This window comes from Coregonus lavaretus (assembly GCF_964263955.1).
Source record: "Coregonus lavaretus genome assembly, contig: SUPER_35_unloc_2, whole genome shotgun sequence".
Lineage (NCBI taxonomy): Eukaryota > Metazoa > Chordata > Actinopteri > Salmoniformes > Salmonidae > Coregonus > Coregonus lavaretus.
The window spans coordinates 2,783,870-2,799,896 of NW_028167180.1; the positions used below are offsets into that span (position 1 = coordinate 2,783,870).

Consider the following 16,027-nt stretch of genomic DNA (forward strand, 5'->3'; position numbering starts at 1 on the left):
CAAACATTTTGTATAGTGGGATGCAAAAAAAGTTGCACTACTTTGTATTGGACAATGATGACAACAGAGGAAAGTAAGTATGTTTTCTGATAAAGGGGAGAAGAAAGCATAAACTATACCTGTCTTCCTGCTTGTTTTATCTCTTCATAGACTACATCATGTCCTTTGTGTTCTGTTACTACACACAGACTGCAGATCAGCTTCTGGTCTGTCCTGCAGAACACCTCCAGAGCTCTGTGGTGCTCCTGACAGAGTCTCTCCTCCAGGTCTCCAGTCACCTCCACCAGGGTGTGTCTCTGTAGTTTAGGTACTGTGTAGTGCTTCCTAACGTGTGTCTCACAGTAGGACTGAGTGCAGGTCAGACAGAACTTCACAGCTTGGACCTCAGAGCAGATATCACAGGGTACCTCTCCTGGCCTGGTTGGGAATTGGAAAATAACATTCATCAAATACATTGATCAAAAGAACCTGACCCATTCAGTTTAACACATAATGGCCTGATAATATAACTCATGTTAACCTACTCATCATTATGTGCATTTTTGTCTCACCTTAAGTCACAAATAATTAAGAAAATATTATTATTATGACATAGGCTCAAAGGACTATGTAAAATATTACCCTTTCAAATTAAAAGGGGGTTCCATGGATTGGTCACTCTTCATTGATAAATAACCAGATGAAACAGACTCTGCTATCTCTGGTTGGGACCTGCAAGCAGCACAAGAGAGTCATGCAACATAATACAACATTGAATATTGAGTCATAATTCATAATTTTAGTTTAAATCATTTCTACAGACATAAAATTATTCTGATCCTTTATCTAATATATTGATGAACAGAATATTTTATGTGAAGTTTATTCTACACTGCAACATTAACATGAAAAAGTAAAAACCATGTGATAACTAAAGAATTACACTTATAGGTGGTTATTACTAAATTATACAACGGGTGGGTCTAATCCTGAATGCTGATTGGTAAAAACTGCATTCCATCTGGTGTCTATTCCACAAGTTGCCACCGGCTAAATCTTTGACATTAAAATGCCTATTTACTCTGTTCCATCTGACTGCGCAATCCACTGTCTCATCAGCCCAGCCAGGCAATGTATAAACTTGATTTCCACTATAAAAAGCATGTAGACATTATCTCACATTTATTTTAGACTAACATTTCGTTTTCAACAGTGGAGATTTGTATAAACCTAGCTGTCTGTCTCTCCGACATTTGCAACATTGTTTCAATATTCAAATTCAATCTCCTGCTGTCCCATAGTAATGAACGTGTCGGGAGTCGGGACGAGTCATTCGAAATCATGAATCAGCTGGCATCATTTTTATGGATATATACAAAGAAATGTCAATTGAAAAAAGGTAAAACAGTAGCTCATTAGCTCATTGTTATGGATTGATCCGAATAAATGTCACTAGAAAACAGCTTAAACAAATGCAAATGCAGCTACTGTTGTTATTTTGGCTGCACTGTTTGACGTGACTGTAAGTTAGCCGTAGTTGGCTAGCTAGCAAGCAAAGGATAAAAGCGTTGCCAGACAGTATGGCAATGGAACATTTAGAAAGAACGACTGGGTCGCGTCCATAGGTACAGAACAAAAAGACTGAACGACTGGGTCGTGTCTCTGGCAACCGAACCAATAGAACGAATGACCAGCCGGGTTGGGTAGCAATCCTAGATTTGTGCCGGGACTATATCTTGTGGCAGGATGAAATAGTATGAATAAATTCATCAAAATAATTTTTTGGGGGAAAATATGTAAATCAGTATTTGAATATGTTGGTAACCCATTGTATAAAAGTGATAATGCCCTCAAAGCCGGTCTTCGTGCCTAACAACATCCGTGCCAATATATCCTCCAAACACCGGCTTCTCTTGCATTATCACTTAATTATAGAGATGGGTTACCAACATATTCAAATAATGATTTACATATTTTCATTGAAAACTTCAGTCCCACAGCGCTTCCTCATATCCTACAGTAGCCTCGGGCATTATCACTTAATTACAGAGATGGTTCTAAATATGAATGTTAGCGGTAATGTGAATTGCAGCTTCTCCTCTTCTAGCCAACTACATGTATTACATAACTGTTCCATTTCCTGGTAACATGTAGAAACTCACCCTTTTCTTTGTGAAGAGGCCCCCTCTTTGACATGAAGAGAGTGAACCATTGATGTACCAATCTTCATTGATAAATAACCAGAGGAAACAGACTCAGCTATCTCTGGATGGACACTGCAAATAACACAAGACAGACATGCACCTTTAGTAAATACTAAAATCACATGCAGCATTACAGAAGTGAACTACCTTTGGACTTGGTTTGTCCTCAGTCATTTACACTTACCAAATCATTCATATTTTCTGTTAAATGTACTATGCAGTAACTCAGTATCCTTCTAAAAATGCATTACTTTTCAACAGGATACAGATCTAAAAGTCTTCAACAAGCAGTTGTGCGCGCACACACACACACCTCTTCATATCAGGGTCCATGGTCTCATCAAGATCCTTGTTTGGTGACCCATCCTTCTGTCTTTCTTTAGGGATGGCACCACCCTTAGCCCCCAGATGATAATAATAATTATAATAATATGCCATTTAGCAACTCATTATAACTCTCAGAGAGGTGGTTTCACAATCCTGAAGAGGACTGGTCTGGTCCCATATCAATCTGTAAATAAGAAGAGTAAATACCATTATATTATATATTATAATGATATTCTGTAAAGCATTTTGTGCCGAATACAATTGTGAAAAGCAGTAAAGGCTGAATGTTTTTTGTTTAAATTATTATTATTATTATAAAACAATAAAAAAAGATTTAACCTAGCAATGTAGCATAATTACATAGTGAATATGTAATTATGTTATTTAGTTGTCTTTTTCGTGTCAGTCCTCTTTTAGGAAATTGTATTATGCCTAGGCAGGACACCAATCCGCCCCAACCTGGGCATGGCTAGATGGTGCACAGTTTGTCAAATTGACGTTAAAAGTTTGTTTTTGTATTTTAGTTAACCCTTTACTTAACTTGAACCTAATTTTCCCAACCTACTACGTTAATTATACTAACCTGCGGAGTATTTCTCCTAACCTGCTAGGAAAAGTCTATCCTGGTCAATTCTGACATAAACTGTATCCCGGCTAGTCCCAACCTGCCCCAACCATAGAGAATGATAGAGGCCTCTAGTGGCCAAAAGGCTGTATTAGCATGAGCAGCGGTTCCACCATTTCAACGTATTCAACTGTGTGGGGCTTCCACCTTCATTGGCTTATTCTTCCTGGTGACCCTGTTGTGTCCAGTCGGGTCATCGGGAGGGATCAACCAGTGTACTACTTCAAAAAGGAGATAGCATCAATAAAGCTGCCTCTGCTGTATATCAAATCAAATTTTATTGGTCACATGCGCCGAATACAACAGGTGCAGACATTACAGTGAAATGCTTACTTACAGCCCTTAACCAACAGTGCATTTATTTTAAACAAAAAAAGTAAGAATAAAACAACAACAAAAAAAGTGTTGAGGAAAAAAAGAGCAGAAGTAAAATAAAGTGACAGTAGGGAGGCTATATATACAGTAAAATAAAGTGACAGTAGGGAGGCTATATATACAGGGGGGTACCGTTGCAGAGTCAATGTGCGGGGGCATCGGCTAGTTGAGGTAGTTGAGGTAATATGTACATGTGGGTAGAGTTAAAGTGACTATGCATAAATACTTAACAGAGTAGCAGCAGCGTAAAAAGGATGGGGTGGGGGGGCAGTGCAAATAGTCCGGGTAGCCATGATTAGCTGTTCAGGAGTCTTATGGCTTGGGGGTAGAAGCTGTTGAGAAGTCTTTTGGACCTAGACTTGGCACTCCGGTACCGCTTGCCGTGCGGTAGCAGAGAGAACAGTCTATGACTAGGGTGGCTAGAGTCTTTGACAATTTTGAGGGCCTTCCTCTGACACCGCCTGGTATAGAGGTCCTGGATGGCAGGAAGCTTTGCCCCAGTGATGTACTGGGCTGTACGCACTACCCTCTGTAGTGCCTTGCGGTCAGAGGCCAAGCAGTTGCCATACCAGGCGGTGATGCAACCAGTCAGGATGCTCTCGATGGTGCAGCTGTAGAATTTTTTGAGGATCTGAGGACCCATGCCAAATCTTTTTAGTCTCCTGAGGGGGAATAGGCTTTGTCGTGCCCTCTTCACGACTGTCTTGGTGTGTTTGGACCATGATAGTTCGTTGGTGATGTGGACACCAAGGAACTTGAAGCTCTCAACCTGTTCCACTACAGCCCCGTCTATGAGAATGGGGGCGTGCTCAGTCCTCTTTTTTTTTCCTGTAGTCCACAATCATCTCCTTTGTCTTGGTCACGTTGAGGGAGAGGTTGTTGTCCTGGCACCACACGGCCAGATCTCTGACCTCCTCCCTATAGGCTGTCTCATCGTTGTCGGTGATCAGGCCTACCACTGTTGTGTCGTCGGCAAACTTAATGATGGTGTTGGAGTCGTGCCTGGCCATGCAGTCATGGGTGAACAGAGAGTACAGGAGGGGACTGAGCACGCACCCCTGAGGGGCCCCCGTGTTGAGGATCAGTGTGGCAGATGTGTTGTTACCTACCCTTACCACCTGGGGGCGGCCCGTCAGGAAGTCCAGGATCCAGTTGCAGAGGGAGGTGTTTAGTCCCAGGATCCTTAGCTTAGTGATGAGCTTAGAGGGCACTATGGTGTTGAATGCTGAGCTGTAGTCAATGAATAGCATTCTCACGTAGGTGTTCCTCTTGTCCAGGTGGGAAAGGGCAGTGTGGAGTGCGATAGAGATTGCATCATCTGTGGATCTGTTGGGGCGGTATGCAAATTGGAGTGGGTCTAGGGTTTCTGGGATTATGCTGTTGATGTGAGCCATGACCAGTCTTTCAAAGCACTTCATGGCTACAGACGTCAGTGCTACGGGTCGGTAGTCATTTAGGCAGGTTATCTTAGAGTTCTTGGGCACGGGGACTATGGTGGTCTGCTTGAAACATGCTGGTATTACAGACTCAGTCAGGGACATGTTGAAAATGTCAGTGAAGACACTTGCCAGTTGGTCAGCACATGCTCGGAGCACATATCTCTATGGCCCAACGCAAAACCAAAGTGGCTAAGTTTTAATGAATCCATTTTGTCAAGGTTGGCTGGGAGTCATAGGTCGTATCCGAAATACTTACTAAAACGACATAATGTGTATTACTAATCGTAAAAATGTATGCAGTAACAACAAATATCAACATACTAGACTCACCGTTCATTTGGGTATAGTGCGTCCTTCCTCAACAGTGTGCAGAGAATTATAGCCGAAATTAGTATAACATCCTGGCACTTAAAGCTTAGTCGATTTTCCAAATGTCACATACAAAAACGTTATATTTTCGCATACCTAAAATGCCTAATATTTAGAACGCAAGAATGGGTATTCTGACACAACTGTAAAAATGTAACAGGACTCAAATAGGCCTATGACCGCCTATCAAAGTTAGGAAGAAATACACTGTATGTATACAATACACACGATTGTCCATTATTTCTTTCCTCATAAGCATCTCTTATTTTAGGATAAATATATTAATATATCTGCTAAATATCTTAACTCTCAGCGTCAGGTAGCTGTGTAAAAGAGAACACGTTTCGTGGTCTTCCTTGTGCGCACTCTGCCATTATGGTAGTGGGCCTAGCGGGGTACTAGATTTTTGTACTTGCCATGTATTAGAAAGAAGTTGAAAAATCGGGCCTTTATTATAAGACAGTTTCGTTGAGTTGAATAAGAATCGACTCCCAAAGAATCTAACACCTGACTTTCATAATTAAAATATTAACCTACAATTTCTCCTGCTGTCTTGCAAGTCGAATATACCTGGGTGTAGCCACAGAAAGACAGAAAAGTTGTCGAATTTACTCTCACTTTCTAACAGGAAAGAACTTCGACAAAACAACTCCGCTTTAAAAAAACACAACAGGTCTACGTTTTCTAAGAGGCAGAATATGTAGTTCTAATATTTGAAACGTTTGTGGTGTCAAATATTGATAGGGTCAAATTAATTAAAAACATCTGGAAATAACACGACACATCTTAGCATTGGCATACGCCGCAAACTCTATAAAGAAAATATTATTTGTCCATTAAAATGATTTGATAATGTGGGAATGTGTCTTCAGCTCGTAGTTATTAAATGCAGTGAAAATACAAACAAGCATAGATCCGAAAACATTATACAGTATTCGTATCAACTTTTTGGCCTTCCTGTGATAGTTGTAATCACTCCTTTGTTCCTCTAGGGAGCGACAGAGGACGTTGTAGAGCTGATGGGTACTAAGACGATATAGCAGAAATACAATACACACGAATGTCTAGCTCTTATTTTAGGATAAATATATTATTATACCTGCTAAATAGCGTAAATCTCAGCGTCAGGTAGCTGTGCGAACTCCGCCATTATGGTAGTGGGCCTAGCGGGGTACTAGATTTCTGTACTTGCCATGTATTAGAAAGAAGTTGAAAAATCGGCCCTTTATTATAAGACAGTTTCGTTGAGTTGAATAAGAATCGCCTCCCAAAGAATCTAACACCTGACTTTCATAATAAAAATATTAACCTGCCATTTCTCCTGCTGTCTTGCAAGTCGAAAAAACCTGGGTGTAGCCACAAAAAGAGAGAAAAGTTGTCGAATTTACTCTCACTTTCTAAGAGGAAAGAACTTCGACAAACAACTCTCGCTTTAAAAAAACACAACAGGTCTATGTTTTCTAAGAGGCAGAATATGTAGTTCTAATTTTTGAAATGTTTGTGTTGCCAAATATTGATAGGGTCAAATTAATTAAAAACATCTGGAAATAACACGACACATGATAGTTGTAATTACTCATTTGTTCCTCTAGGTGCGACAGAGGACTTTGTAGAGCTGATGGGTCCTGAGATGTTACAGCAGAGACAGCAGAAATTAAAGGAGTGAAGGGACGCTTTCAGATGTACAGAGACCATAGCCACAGGAAGTCGTTTGGGGGTGGAGGGGGCTGCGTTTTATTTTATTTTTAACAGACACCTCAGTGCATTCAACATGTTAATACTTCTTACAAAAAGTCAATCTCTCCTCCACTTTGAGCCAGGAGAGATTGACATGCAAATGATCAATTATCTCAGTTTACATTTAAGGACCAGCTGTGCTGCCCCGTTCTGAACCTATTTTAATTGTACATGGCTAAATAACAGTTGACAAGTTACATTTTAAGCCCATCTCAAAATATATATATTTTAAAGCCCTCTGCTTTACACCTCTGAAGCCCTCCCATGTCATGGTATATTTTCATAGAACTGTACAGTGCAGAGGAGGCTGGTGGGATGAGCTATAGGAGGATGGTTTCATTGCAATGGCTGGAATGGAATTCATGGAATGGAGTCAAACATGTGGTTTCCATACATTTGATGTGTTTGATACCATTCCATTCATTACAATGAGTCCATCCTCCTATAGCTCCTCCCACCAGTCTTCTCTGGTACAGTATCATTGAATATCCTTTACTGAATCAAAGTGTAGCGATGTGAACAATCCCTCTGTAAATATTGATGTACATGTTTACTTTCTACATTCTTTTTACAGTTTATGTTGATATTTTTACTGGGGAAAAGGTAGATATTCACAACTACATAGCCTCTATAGCTCATGAAGCATTGTGGGGATACATAGATACTGTGCATTGTTGTTCACTAACTCTGTAGACGAACTAGTGCATAAATAAAACATGGAATGGAGTCCTTAGTCCATCCGTTATCAGTGTAATGAAAACATGGACTGGACTAGCAGTAATGTTCACTAGTAGTTATCAGTATAATGAAAACATGAACTGGACTAAGGTAATGTTCACTAGTAGACTACACTACAGTAGTTATCAGTATAATGAAAACATGAACTGGACTAAGGTAATGTTCACTAGTAGACTACACTACAGTAGTTATCAGTATAATGAAAACATGAACTGGACTAAGGTAATGTTCACTAGTAGACTACACTACAGTAGTTATCAGTATAATGAAAACATGGACTGGACTGCAGTAATGTTCACTAGTAGACTACACTACAGTAGTTATCAGTATAATGAAACCATGGACTGGATTAACAGTAATGTTCACTAGTAGACTACACTACAGTAGTTATCAGTATAATGAAAACATGGACTGGACTACAGTAATGTTCACTAGTAGACTACACTACAGTAGTTATCAGTATAATGAAAACATGAACTGGACTAAGGTAATGTTCACTAGTAGACTACACTACAGTAGTTATCAGTATAATGAAAACATGGACTGGACTGCAGTAATGTTCACTAGTAGACTACACTACAGTAGTTATCAGTATAATGAAACCATGGACTGGACTACAGTAATGTTCACTAGTAGACTACACTACAGTAGTTATCAGTATAATGAAAACATGGACTGGACTACAGTAATGTTCACTAGTAGACTACACTACAGTAGTTATCAGTATAATGAAACCATGGACTGGATTAACAGTAATGTTCACTAGTAGACTACACTACAGTAGTTATCAGTGTAATGAAAACATGGACTGGACTAGCAGTAATGTTCACTAGTAGTTATCAGTATAATGAAAACATGAACTGGACTAAGGTAATGTTCACTAGTAGACTACACTACAGTAGTTATCAGTATAATGAAAACATGAACTGGACTAAGGTAATGTTCACTAGTAGACTACACTACAGTAGTTATCAGTATAATGAAAACATGAACTGGACTAAGGTAATGTTCACTAGTAGACTACACTACAGTAGTTATCAGTATAATGAAAACATGGACTGGACTGCAGTAATGTTCACTAGTAGACTACACTACAGTAGTTATCAGTATAATGAAACCATGGACTGGACTACAGTAATGTTCACTAGTAGACTACACTACAGTAGTTATCAGTATAATGAAAACATGGACTGGACTACAGTAATGTTCACTAGTAGACTACACTACAGTAGTTATCAGTATAATGAAACCATGGACTGGATTAACAGTAATGTTCACTAGTAGACTACACTACAGTAGTTATCAGTATAATGAAAACATGGACTGGACTACAGTAATGTTCACTAGTAGACTACACTACAGTAGTTATCAGTATAATGAAACCATGGACTGGACTAACAGTAATGTTCACTAGTAGACTACACTACAGTAGTTATCAGTATAATGAAAACATGGACTGGACTAACAGTAATGTTCACTAGTAGACTACACTACAGTAGTTATCAGTATAATGAAACCATGGACTGGACTACAGTAATGTTCACTAGTAGACTACACTACAGTAGTTATCAGTATAATGAAACCATGGACTGGACTTAGGTAATGTTCACTAGTAGACTACACTACAGTAGTTATCAGTATAATGAAAACATGGACTGGACTACAGTAATGTTCACTAGTAGACTACACTACAGTAGTTATCAGTATAATGAAACCATGGACTGGACTAACAGTAATGTTCACTAGTAGACTACACTACAGTAGTTATCAGTATAATGAAAACATGGACTGGACTACAGTAATGTTCACTAGTAGACTACACTACAGTATTATCAGTATAATGAAACCATGGACTGGACTACAGTAATGTTCACTAGTAGACTACACTACACTACACACATAAATGAGAGTGTCTTAACAAATCATGGTATCTGTCCAGCACTGCCTCAATACTCTCATAATATATTGCTGATGGCTGCTGTATTAGGACAGACTACTTATAAAGGAGCACCATCATCATGTGATTTGGTTTATCCTTTTCTTGTCAGGCATTTCTAATGAAATTATAGTTCATTGTAGAGTTTAAAAAATGTATAGACAGACTACAACTCCGCCATTTTAGGCCATATTTAACTGCCAGAGAACAGTGAATATTGTCATCAGGTGGCTGCCCTTCCCTTGTCCTTAGTCTGCCTACTGTCCCTCCTATCTCCATGGAGACACCTTCATGAAAACAATAACACTGTACTTTGCTTAAACCTGTTCTGCCAGTTCATGTCCTTAAATATTAGAATGTTCCAAAAAGATGACAAGATGGTTCATACATTCATCATCCAGGGTTACTATTAAAAAGATATGTTATATTTCTGGTTTGTCCACTTGTTTCCTGCTTGCAGTTACAGGAATGTTCTAACTACAAGACACATGACTACATGAGAAAATGTTTCTGCAGTCAGGGTGGGTAATGCAAGTAAAGGTGTCCTTGGATGAATGTCAACTAAAACACTCAAATTCAAATCTGGACCTCGAAGCCTGTTCCACTGCTTTTGTCTTCTAATTTTCTCTATCAGGGACTGATTTAGACCTGGGACACCAGGTGGGTGCAATCAGTCATCAGGTAGAACAAAATCAGCACCATTTCAGATTTGAATACCCCTTCCCTAAAATAATACAATGTTCAAAGGTAGTGCATGAGGAGGTAGGCCTATTAGGATTATGTGCACAGCTATTAACCTCACATGTAGCTATAGCAACTGATTAGGGACCAGGGGTATTCACATTTTACCCTACGAGGACTGCTGCTGGTTTTCTGTTCTACCTGATAATTGATGGCAGCAACCTGGTGGCCCAGGTCTAAACCAGTCCCTGATTAGAGAGGAATCATTTTTAAAAAGCAGTGGAACTGGCTCTGGTCCAGATTTCAATGTGAGGGGGTTAGGCAGCTATATCGAGAGGAAGATGGCGTTCCAGATCGTCTTTTTCTGCATACGAACATTATCACATCTCACACCACCTGGAGAAGTATGTATCATGTCAGGAAACCCATTAATGTGACATATTATTATATTGCAATCAGACTCGCAGCGCAACTGCAAAAAAAGACTACCTGGAACGCTGTCAGATAGTTTGCCTGTAGTGTTTTGTTTTGCAAGTAGTAACAAAATATGTTAACATTTGACAATTTCATGTATGCTAACAACAAATTAAATCCCTTTTTGTGAACATCCTTACAATCTGTCATGCGAGATCTGGTCCATTCGATTTGTACCTGTTCAAATTACCTGAGAGGAATAGCAATTGTTACAACGTTGAGTCCTAAAGTCTTCCCCAGTTTGAATAAGAATTAGCCTACCTGCCGTCAAACATATATTAACCTGACACTTTTATAAAACATGTTGACTTACCATTTCCCTGCTGCATTCAGAGTAGCCTAGCCTGGAGCATGTACTGACACGGTCATCATAAAAAGGTGGAAGCCTAAGGTGACGTTACTGAGGGGAGGAGCATCTGTGTATCCATCACTTCGAAGAACTTTAGCAAAGATGGTGAGCGTGGGCACGCTTTCTCCGCGTGAGCTCACTGGTTCCTCTGCCTCGCTCCGCCTATCCAGAAAATATTAGCCAGTGAGATGTCTTGCCCTGGGGCAGGGCAATAAGTAGACCACTCGATTGGCCCCTTTCCGATCCGAATAAATGGGGGATGTAGGTGTTTCGCTTTCTCTACAGTCTCCGACTTCAGAGATCCCTGTTGTCAAAATACTACAATAGCCACAAGACTGTCGACAACCAAAGCAGCCATTACTGCAGTTGTTTAACATAGCAGTCAACCTATTTCCTGTAGTCTCAAAATGGTTCAAGTTTTCATTTAGTAAAGTTTATTTTCGATTTCTACTTTAAATGGAGCATACTTTGTTAATAACATGCATTAAATCACATGAAATATCTCCAATCCAAAGTTAAATCTAGGATCGGCTTCCTATTTCGCAACAAAGCCTCCTTCACTCATGCTGCCAAACATGCCCTCGTAAAACTGACTATCCTACCGATCCTTGACTTCGGCGATGTCATTTATAAAATAGCCTCCAACACTCTACTCAGCAAATTGGATGTAGTCTATCACAGTGCCATCCGTTTTGTCTCCAAAGCCCCATACACTACCCACCACTGTGACCTGTACGCTCTTGTTGGCTGGTCCTCACTACATGTTCGTCGTCAAACCCACTGGCTCCAGGCCATCTATAAATCACTGCTAGGCAAATCCCCGCCTTATCTTAGCTCACTGGTCACCATAGCAGCACCCACCCGTAGTCTGCGCTCCAGCAGGTATATCTCACTGGTCATTCCCAAAGCCAACACCTCCTTTGGCCGCCATTCCTTCCAGTTCTCTGCTGCCAATGACTGGAACGAATTGCAAAAATCTCTGAAGCTGGAGACTCTTATCTCCCTCAATAACTTTAAGCATCAGTTGTCAGAGCACCTTACCGATCACTGCACCTGTACACAGCCCATCTGAAATTAGCCCACCCAACTACCTCATCCCTATATTGTTATTTAATTTGCTCTTTTGCACCCCATTATCTCTATTTGCACATAATCTCTTGCACATCTAGCATTCCAGTGTTAATACTATTGTAATTATTCTGCACTATAGCCTATTTATTGCCTTACCTCCATAACTTGCTACATTTGCACACACTGTATATATATTTTCTGTTGTATCTCTGACTTTATGTTTTTTTTACCCCATATGTAACTCTGTGTTGTTTTTTGTTGCACTACTTTGCTTTGTCTTGGCCAGGTCACAGTTGTAAATGAGAACCTGTTCTCAACTGGCTTACCTGGTTAAATAAAGGTGAAATAAAAAAATAAAAAATAAAAAAATAAAAAATATGTTGACTCACCCACATAAGTATACATGGAGGCACATGTGTCAACTCTGAAAAATGGTTTTCTTTGTTTGGGCTAATGGCTAGGCTAATGTGACTTCTACCTGAGGACATGGCCCTTGGTAATAGCCTGCAATTCACATTTCCCATGTAGATAGAGATCATTAACATAACTCTCAGTGTTCTGTCCCCCTTTCCCGCCAAACATTCCTTTGTTCATTGAGCAGCTTTTCTGCATGAGCTAGGCGGTGGAGACCATAGAGAATGATAGAGGGCTCTAGTGGCCAAAAGCCAGTGTTAGCATGGGCAACGCCATTGAGGGCTTCCACCATTTTAATATAGTCAACTGGATGGGACTTCCAACATTATTGGCTGATCCCTCCTGATTACCTAGTTGGGTTCATGTCCAACCGGGTCATTTTAGGGATCAGCCAATCGTGAAGAAGAAAATGGACTACTATATGAAGAATGGAAATTGCCTCATGGTGCTGCCCATGCTGTCACAGATGCTATACAGACACGGATACAAAGGTGAGTCCTCTATCTGTCTATATGATGGAGACCCACATAGCCGCGGGAAATAGGGGTGCTGAGGGTCCTGCATAAGATAAATCAAAATTAAAGAAATTATAATAAAATAATAACATGTTCACAAAATTTGTGAACTAGGCCTTTATTACTCCTGTATGAGAGGACATGGAACAAATATATATATATATATATATATATATATATATATATATATATATATATATAGTACCAGTCAAATGTTTGGACACCTACTCATTCAAGGGTTTTTCTTTATTTTTACTATTTTCTACATTGTAGAATAATAGTGAAGACATCCAAACTATGAAATAACACATATTGAATCATGTAGTAACCAAAAAAGTGTTAAACAAATCAGAACATATTTTATATTTGAGATTCTTAAAATAGCCACCCTTTACCTTGATGACAGCTTTGCACACTCTTGGCATTCTCTCAACCAGCTTCATGAGGTATTCACCTGGAATGCATTTCAATGAACAGGAGTGCCTTGTTAAAAGTTAATTTGTGGAATTTCTTTCCGTCTTAATGTGTTTGAGCCAATCAGTTGTGTTGTGACAAGGTAGGGGGGGGGGGTATATAGAAGATAGCCCTATTTGGTAAAAGATCAAGTCCATATTATGGCAAGAACAGCTCAAATAAGCAAAGAGAAATGACAGTTATTGTCCCTTCCTTTCCTGTGGCGGTTCTCATGAGAGCCAGTTTCATCATAGCACTTGATGGTTTTTGCGACTGCACTTGAAGAAACTTTCAAAGTTCTTGACATTTTCCGGATTGACTGACCTCTTAAAGAAATAATGGACTGTCGTTTCACTTTGCTTATTTGAGCTATTCTTGCCATAATATAGACTTGATCTTTTACCAAATAGGGTTTTCTTCTGTATACCACCCCTACCTTGTCACAACACAACTGATTGGCTCAAACGCATTATGAAGGAAAGAAATTCCACAAATTAACTTTTAACAAGGCACACCTATTCATTGAAATGCATTCCAGGTGACTACGTCATGAAGCTGGTTGAGATAATGCCAAGAGTGTGGCTACTTTGAAGAATCTCAAAAATGAAATATGTTTTGATTTGTTTAACACTTTTTTGGTTACTACATGATTCCATGTGTTATTTCATAGTTATGATGTCTTCACTATTATTTTACAATGTAGAAAAGTAAAAAAAAAAAAGAAAACCCCTTGAATGAGTAGGTGTATCCAAACTTTTGACTAGTACGATATATAGAACAATTTACGAACAAAAAAACAAAATCATATTTCAATAAGAACATCTCCACATGGCCTGTCCTCCCTATAGGCCTACATTAAAATGCAACCAATGCGGTTCTAAAAATGTAATATGTTTTTTTTCCTCGCTGATGCTACGTCAGTGTGAATCATTTCACATATCTCCCCTCTTTCAGGGGTTTAACGTTACAATTGTATAGATAGGCTATGTGTTTGTAGATTGACTAAGGTGAATGAACCTACAGCAGCCAAGGTGATAACGGCTGGGGTCATTTAGGCTTGTTTTTGCAGTTCTCCAAATAGCATTTTATCGTTTTTTTTTTTATTGTATCAAAATTCAATAAATGAGCTTCAACTTAAAAAAAAAAATACCTTGAGGAGGGGATAGCAAACTCGTCCGTTCACCTACCAATTTACACTTTCCTCAATTTTTTTTATAGACAGACTACAACTCCGCCATTTTAGGCCATATTTAAGAGAAAGAGAACAGTGAATATTGTCATCAGGTGGCTGCCCTTCCCTTGCCCTTAGTCTGCCTAGTGTCCCTCCTATCATCATGGATACACCTTCCTGAAAACTATGGCACTGTACTTTGTTTAAACCTGTTCTGCCAGTTCATGTCCTTAAAGATTAGAATGTTCCAATGTGGTTAGTCAAAAAATATGACAAGATGGTTCACACATTCATCATCCAGGGTACTATCAAACAGATATGTTATATTTCTGGTTTGTCCACTTGTTTCCTGCTTGTAGCAGGGCACAGTTAAAGGAATGTTCTAACTATAAGTCACATGATTACGTGAGAAAATGTTTCTGCAGTGAGGGTTGGTAATGCAAGTAAAGGTGTCCTTGGATGAATGTCAATTAAATGAATTAAATCTGACCATACCAGTTCATGCCCCAAAACACTCAAATTCAAATCTGGACCTCGAAGCCTGTTCCACTGCTTTTGTCCTCTTCTAATATTCTCTATCAGGGACTGACTTAGACCTGGGACACCAGGTGGGTGCAATCAGTCATCAGGTAGAACAAAACCAGCACCATTTCAGATTTGAATACCCCTGCCCTAAAATAATACAATGTTCAAAGGTAGTCCATGAGGAGGTAGGCCTATTAGGATTATGTACATAGCTATTAACCTCACATGTAGCTATAGCAACTGATTAGGGGCCAGGGGTATTCACATTTTACCCTATGAGGACTGCTGCTGGTTTTCTGTTCTACCTGATAATTGATGGCAACAACCTGGTGTCCCAGGACTAAATCAGTCCCTGATAGAGAAAATTAGAAGAAGACAAAAGCAGTGGAACAGGCTTCGAGGTCCAGATTTGAATGTGAAGGGGTTAGGCCTACAACTATATTGAGAGAAAGATCGTCTTTTTCTGCATACGAACATTAACAGATCTCACAACGCCTGGAGAAGTATGTATCATGTCAGGAAACTCATTAATGTGACATATTATTATATTGCAATCAGACTCGCAGCACAACTGCAAAAAAGACTACCTGGAACGCTGCCAGATAGTTAGCCTGTAGTTTTTTTTTAAAGTAGTGAAAAATATGA

General features: G+C 39.4%; 1 protein-coding gene and 1 long non-coding RNA gene across 2 annotated transcripts in view; both read right to left on the reverse strand.

Annotated features, from left to right (window-relative positions):
• LOC311110135 (interferon-induced very large GTPase 1-like) overlaps positions 1–16,027 on the reverse strand; it is a 68,922-nt gene that overhangs the window by 20,358 nt on the left and 32,537 nt on the right.
• On the reverse strand, positions 629–2,585 carry LOC311110146. Its single transcript, XR_014610683.1, has 3 exons — positions 2,497–2,585; positions 2,142–2,255; positions 629–711 (listed from the first exon to the last, which is right to left on the reverse strand). It is a non-coding gene; the product is annotated as an uncharacterized lncRNA (long non-coding RNA).